This window comes from Triticum dicoccoides, chromosome 1B (assembly GCF_002162155.2).
Source record: "Triticum dicoccoides isolate Atlit2015 ecotype Zavitan chromosome 1B, WEW_v2.0, whole genome shotgun sequence".
Lineage (NCBI taxonomy): Eukaryota > Viridiplantae > Streptophyta > Magnoliopsida > Poales > Poaceae > Triticum > Triticum dicoccoides.
Window position 1 is genome coordinate 612,904,572 of NC_041381.1, and position 8,084 is coordinate 612,912,655.

Consider the following 8,084-nt stretch of genomic DNA (forward strand, 5'->3'; position numbering starts at 1 on the left):
ACGAACAAGAATTATAGCGGCATAGAATATCACATCCACCCCGCAGCTTAGATACTATCGTGATACAAGTTTTTACACCATTGGAAGTGAGATCCAATGGCTTGGGAGTAGTCTTTGTGATTATGCGCAATTTCCAAACTCTCCAAAGGTTTTTTTGCAGATAAAACATTCAGGCCTCATGTGTGCCGCTCCATCTTCGATCCAATGGCTCCCCGGTGCTCATATTAGGTGCTCCCCGTAGCTTAACTACCCGCTACGGTGATATGAGCATCTAGGTCGTATGTCAGTGATCAGATGGCACATGCATAGTACTTGTACTTTCTGTGCATTTCCCAAACTCTATCAGCCGTATATGGCAAAAACATTCAAACCTCCTACCGTGGGCCGTTAGATCTCAGTGAACTCGTATCACCATAGAATCTACGGCGCGGGAGCACCTCATACTCTCCCGTGCGAGAAAACATAAGGTGCTATTGCGGCTTGGATGCTACGGTGATACGAGCTTGGAGGTCGTTTGATCTGAGATCCAATGGCATCTGAGAAGTCTTTGTGCTTGTAAGCAGTGGCCAAACTCTTTTGGGGCTTATCTGCAAAAAAACATTCAAACCACCGAGGAGGTGTTGGGTCACAAATCCAACGCCTCCGAGGAGCTTGTATCACCAAAGCATCTAAGGTGTGGTAGCACATGATATTCTTACATACAGGAGAATATGATGTCCTCCTTCATCTTAGATGCTACGGTGATACGAGCTTCGAGGTCATTGGATATGGGATCAAAGGGCATCTAAGTAGTTTTTGTACAAATTGTGTGCAATTCTCAAACTCATCAAGGTTTCCTGCAAAAAAAATTAAGACACATCATGTGAGCTGCCATATCTCATATCTACAAGCTCCAAGCAACTCGTATCGGCATATAGCATCTAAGGTATGGGGGCACATGATATTCTCCTGGGGAGGAGGGGTGGGGCGTGCACAACCAATAGGTGGTTGGGAGGGTGGGGACAAATATAATCTAAACAACCCTAAACAAAGCTCCACAATTTTATCTAAGGTCGAGGGGTTGACCCCCGACAATCATAGCTCTGCCTAAACACAACATTTGCATGTACTGTAGTACTAGACTTAATATTCATGTTTTAGTTTCATCTTCATTTTAAATATTGAACTGAGGACCATGGATGTCTTACATTTTACTCCCTTCGTTCCTAAATATTAGTCTTTTTAGAGGCTTCAAATGGACTGGCACATGCGGATCTATATAGACATATTTTAGAGTCTAGATTCACTCATTTTGCTCCGTATGTAGTCACTTGTTGAACTCTATAAAAGACTAATATTTAGGAATAGAAGGAGTATTTTTGAATTCGTTTCATACATGCATGGGTTGGAAAAATAGATGCACTATACTTATTGGATTGTTGTTGTGTTCGTGCGTGTGTGTCTCTCTGTGTGTGTGTGTGTGTGTGTGGTCATATGCTTGATACATACAAAGTTTTCTCACCTCCATATTGTTCATCTTTTAAATTTGAATTTGCATTGGAAAACTTACTAGGGATACCATGAAATGTGAAATCCACGTTGAGATCACTATATCACAAACTCACTCTAATTCAACAACTCGTCATAAATCAATTACCACGTTGAGATTAGTATTTGCAAGGAAAATACGAGTATTGTAATACACATAGATTCATTCGGCAATTTAAAAGGTTCCTTTCGTATTCTCGAATGGTAGGACCCAACGGCGTACCAGCCAGACCTTGGCTCATGTTGATCCTAAAAAACGGGCTCGTGTCCTTCGGTGGCGTGCATGGTACGCACATTAGGCAACCCCAACCAGTCAAGCCTCAGAGTTTCAAGTCAAAATATCTGGCGGCCAGAATTCCAGCCCTAGGAAATTCCCCTCATGTCCCCGGTCCATAACGACTACCGATTAACAACGGAGGGATGCTTTAGTAACTAAACAATGTTACCTACCGTGCCGAGCATGGTTCAATTCCCTCGGTCACCGCTCATCAAGGTCACCCGTCAACTGCATTGCCTAGTACTACTACTACTACTACACCAGGATGAGCACAGAATTGAGCCCGTTTGTTCGTGCCTAGTACTTGAGTTAATATATCAGGCAATGCACTGGTACGCAGGGATTATCCTTTTACGGTTTATAGGGCTTATCTCAAAATTTTAGTTTTCCCATTTTATAAGTCTCAATTTGGTTGTTCCCCATCACATGTTCAGATTTCAAGGTGCAATAAATCATTACATGCAAGAATAAAGAGAAAATTGACCAATGCATTTACTTTATGCATGCATGCATTGCAATTAATGCATTCGTAAACACAATTTTTGAGGAAAACAAGCGCATTAATTGAGTGGTTTTGCAAACTACAATAATTGTTCCACCACTCACCATCTACCTTGGTTGGTGAGATTTTTGAATTGAGCCCTATAAACCGGAAAGGAGGTTTAACTAAGCAAAATGTTTGACCAAATCCATTCTTAAGAAATATAACAGGACAGACGTATGGCTTGAAAATTTATTGCATGATGCAGGTTATGATATTGTTTCAAATCCTAGATCTTAAATTTCAGAAAATCCAAAAGTGAGCATAAATTCTTGAAACTGAGCATGGTCACGTGATATGGTACAAATTTTACTTCTTAAGTTTTTTCTTCAATTCGAGACAAGCTGCTTATGACAAGTTGCACAAATGAAGAGCCAAAGTATTTTGGAATAAAGACCTGCCACATTAAGGCGAACGCTTTCACTATTGAAACCATGGGCGTTTACGCGCCGGCACGAGTCCCTGCTTCTCATCGGCAGGTGCCGTCCCAGCAAGCATGTGAGTCGATGGGAGGCGTGCGAGTAGACCGCTACACCGGCTGTCAGGGAGGCGGGCGAGCAGACCGCTGTGCAGACTCACCGAGAGGCGAGCCCTTTGACCAGGCTACGCCGCCCACCGTCATCCCAACCGCTCCAACTTTTAATGTCGCCAGCGCCGTAGTTTAAAATCAACCCCGCACTACCCGATATCGCTACAATCCTCTCTCTTCCTCTCCGATCCTCCTGTCGTCTACCTCCAACTAGCCCACCTAAAGGTACGCCATGCCGCATCACGATGGTCTGCCCTTAGTGTTCCAGTTTCATGAGGAAGACATCGAGCCGGAGTCTCAAGAACATAAGGCGCTTTGGGAAGAGCTTGAACTACCCTTGCGGGAAGACGCCGCGCCTGTTCCCGCTCCCGTTCCGGCTCCCGTTCCGGCTCCCTTTGCCCCGACTGCGCCAGCGCCCATCCCCGTGGCATTGATGGGATGGGAGCTGCACATTGTCGCCGAGCTTGATGCCACGGGATTCCACGAGGTCCCCGCCGACTTTCACGCACCCGTGCACCTGCCAGCGCATGCGCCTGCGCGTGCACTAACGCGCACGCTCGTGCCAGTGCCCGTGCACCTGCCAGCGCATGCGCCTGCGCGTGCACTGACGCGCGCGCCCGTGCCGGTGCCCGTGCACACGAATGTCTCCGCCGCGCCGTTGACAGTGCCTGTCCCCGCGCGGGTGCCAGTGCCCACTCAGTGGCATGGATGGCCGCCGTCGACCGCTTCCTTGCACCAACGCCAGTCGCCTCCTCCCGCCAGTTGACTCGCTCCGAAGTCCAGAACATTTTGGCCTTCCTTGAAGCTAGGCCAATGTCCAGGAGTACGCCAATAACGGCGCAAGACGCTGCCTTCGCCGTCGGTTAGTGGCCCGATGACACACAGAGCACGACAGAGGAGCCGCTTCACACGGCGAGACGCCCCCGCTGCCGCCGCGTAATCTAAATTTGCCATGAAAAACGTTCGGATTGCCATGCTTAAAATCCGAACGTTTATCATTTCCGTTTATTTTTATATCGATCGTCGTATAATTTAAAGTCGAAGACAGACTGAACGAAATGTATGGTTTGATCAATTGAATGTTCTGCTAGAGCCGTATCAAATTAAATATAAAACGTCATCAAGCCACATGTATTCCTTGTCATCCAACGACCTAGACTGCTTCAATGTCGAGCGCTCAACACGTTTAGCGTGCAGTTAATTTCATGCCAAAAATAGTGCTAATCACATGACAACATGGAAATAATATCCTAGTAGTTAATATCCGCATGCACTTAATATACTTCCAAATTAACGTGCATTGCACGTACACACTGACTAGTGCTTCTAGTACGTGAAACTGGTGCCGTGACTTGTGAATACGTCCAGATATGGTCAACGGCAACATCGCCCGCGAGTTCTTCCTGGTTGCCCGTGCGTCTAAATGCAGAAGGGGAGGAGAGAGAGAGAGCACACATGGAACCCACTAGTAAGTGAAGGCGAATAGTACTAAAAATAATATTACATCTTATCCATTAATTAGGTTGTGGTAATATAAAAACATTATGTAAACAAAGGGGTACAACAAACATTGCTATTCTACGTATGTTGCCTATTGACGTGCGCCTTGAAGGCCCGGTCGCATGTTCGATCCTCGTCCTTTATTTTTTAATTTGTATATGGGTCCAAATTTGTTTCATGACATGTGGGCCCCTCGGTGTGTAGTTTGTAGCACTTTAATTTGTGGGTCGAAATTTGTTCCATTCCAAGTGGACTATCGGTGTGTAGTTTTGTAGCTTATTTATAATAATTAAAGAGAACAACATAGTTTTTTCAATAATACCATGGTGCGATGTTGAAGGCGAGAAAGGACGTGCGAGGGAGCGATGACCGAGCCAGAGGTTAATCAACTAGGAGAGTTGCGTGGGTTGCAACGGTGTTTGGAGTAGTAGTGTGCCGAATGCTACGAAAATATAATCTAAACCGACCGGAATAAATGCCTACACAAATTAATCCAAGGTTGGAGTGCCCCTCGCAATGTAAATAGCTCCGACTTTGCGAGGGATGGAGAGTTAGTAGCTTCAACGCGTGGAAGATACAGTGTGAGAAAGCGAGGTCAATCGAGAGACATATAGATAGAGAGACAAAGTGAGTGTGGTCCAACATTCATTGAACAAATATATATGCTCCGGAGAGATATTGTCCGATTGAGCTTTTTGTAAGGGTGAGGGCTGTAAGATAGAGCTTGAGAGATGATCGAGTCACAGACGTGTAGATATATTTTGTGCGTGGGAGGAAGCAAGGTCAACCGATCACATAGGGGCCATGCGATCGAAAGAGTGAGACGGGTTGGAGAGAGTGACCTAGATAGACGATGTGCGTGAGAGAGTATACAATGTGAATAGGTTGAATTGGGCTCAAACATGGTGATATATCGTTTTTGTCCGAGAAAGAGCGAGGTCAATCGAGACATACGGTCAGCGACAAGGTTAGCCCTCTCCTCTGTCCCCTTGTTCCACCTCACCTCCTCCTCCGACGCTGCCGCTGCCTTCCCCTCCTCTGTCCCAGAAGCACTGCCAACAGCGTCGGCCGGGCCCCGTACTTTAGCCTGCTGGACTACTCCACTGGAAGGATGCCGCAGTTTGCTAGCGCCGGGCCCGTGGTGCGGTTCCACGGGCGCTGAAGTGCTTGGCTCTTCCTGTGACGAGCTGTAGGGCATCTGCTCCCGACAGCGCGACCACCCTCTGCCCTAACCCCCTCTCTAGTTCTTCTCCTTCCCCGCAGTGCACGAGAAGAGCCCCCGACGGTCCCAGATGAGTCCCTCTCTCTATTTGACTTCATCCGCCATGGAGCAGTGCCCGCAATAGCTTGATTGCAGTTCATTTTGAATTTTTTTAAGCTCGCTAAGTTTAGTTTTGCAGGTCGCCGTGAGATCCATGGTGCTAGCCACGCTGCGCCTTCTCCCGCTGCTCCATCTAAGGCCAGGAAGGGCTCTACTGCCCTAGGAACTAGGGTGTGGCGTGACCTTGGTGATTATGCGTGTGGTGGTTCTCTAATTCCCCTACAGAAGAAACTGTGGTGCGAGTTCAGGCATAATCTTGTTCCTTTTTCAGATTTGGCTTGGTCCTAACAGTGCGGTACCCCTGGGTCTGCAGTCCACCGGCGAGACTTGTTGCTGTCGATGCCATCCCCACTTCAGTACAGTGTGCTCATGATGGTTTTGTGTGTATGTGTGTGTTTTGCGTGGTAGCCGGTCGGGGAGGGCTATGTTCCTGTACAATGCAAAATAGCATGAAAATGAAGTGCACTGCTGTTGTATCCAAGTTTCAATTCCCCCTCAAAATACATTGGACATGCAAAAAAAACTGTGTCGAGAGGTTCACTTTTGTCTAGAGAGAGGCTCGGTTTTATTGTGTGGAGAGGTTCGCTCCACTATACTATGCACTTTTTTAGAGGTTCGCTCCACTGGACTATGCATTTCTTTTGGTCTTAAACAATAACAAAAAGAATCGCGTGCAATCCTATGTGATGACATTGCAGTGCACCTTCCCGTATGATGCAGCACACTAACATTGCAGTGCACTTTCACTACCTACCGTTGTGAAGTGCAAAAAAATGACATGTAAACGACAAAAAAATAATGAGGTTCACTTCTCGATACTGTTGCGGTTCACTTATGTTCGACGTGAAGCGCAATTCACTTGCTCGTCTTAAAAAAATTCCAACAAGAGAAATCATGAAGTGCACTTACTTGTCAGATGAAGTGCGGTTTTTCGTCTGAAGCAGTACGGTCGGCCGTATGATGTTGTTTATCCCGTAAGTGCAAAATATTTGTTATGGAAGCGAAAAAAAGTAATGCGGTTCACTTTTTGATAGTGCTGTGGTTCATTTACACCCGATCTGAAGTGCACTCTACTTTCTCGTCCTTGAAAAAATTACATTTGAATAAAAGAAACCATGCAGTTCTCTTACCCGTCTGATGAAGTGCGTTTTTTGTCCGATGCAGTGCGCTTTTCAGTCGGATGAAGTAACCATGTCGATTTGGGTGTCGCGAAAAACAGAGTGTCCGCATTTCGGTAAATTCGAAATTCCTCTTAAACCGTAAAGAATTAGAGAGAGTGTTCTACATGAAAAGTTTGCACCTTGTCAATATCTTTCCAACGGCGTATCGTTTGAATCATTCCGACCAGCGGTTTGTGAAAATTTCACAAAAAACGGCCGCTGCATCCCGTCGTCAGCTGCACGATTTTAAAAATTAACTAAAAACCGTAACGAATCTCAAAAATATTCCAACATATGAAAGTTGCGCCTTGTCCGTAGCTTTCCAACGGCGTATCATACGCCTCGTTTTGACAAACAGTTCAAAAACTAGAGCAAAAACAGTACCGAAAATTTTAAAAAACTTGAAAAACAGAATTCCGCGATTTAGTAAATTTGAAACTGCTCTTAAACCGTAATGAATTAGAGAAAGATTTATATATGAAAAAGATGCACCTCAACGATATCTATCCAACGGCGTATCATTTGCTTCATTTCGACAAGCGGTTTAGAAAAAAACGCGAAAACACGCTCGCTACCACTCGTCATCCGCCGCACGATTTTCAAAAGTGCTCTTAAACCATGTAGAATCTCGAAAAGTGTTCAACATGTCGAAGTTGCGCCTAATCCATAGATTTTCAACGGTATATTACATGCCTCATTCCGATAAACAGTTAAAAAATTAGAGCGAAAACAGTACCGAAAAAATAACGCGTGCAGTTTTTTCCGACGAGAAGTTCACTCGTGTGAGTACTGCAACACACTTGGTTCAAAAAATGACGTGCACTTGCGTTCAGCGTGCAGTGCGGAAGTGGTGTGCAGAATAGTTACTCTGCTAATATTAGCAGAATAGACCATCTATATATATATACATATATATATATACAGAGAGAGAGAGAGAGAGAGATTGAGTGAGCGTGGCCCACCATGAGGTCGAAAGAGTGGCGGTGGCTTGGATGGATTGACCTAGATAGACAATCTGGGTGAGAGAGTATAGAGTGTGTCGATCGAGGCCCGAACAGGGAGATATATCATTTGTGTGTGAAAGAAAACGAGGTTAAACGAGACTCAGATTAAGAGAGCGAGGTTGAGCGAGTGTGGCCCGCATGCGAAAGAAAGAGTGAGACAGTCTCAAGGGAGTAACCTAGATATACAACGTGCGTGCGTGTGCACGAGAGGTTGGGGGGCTAGAT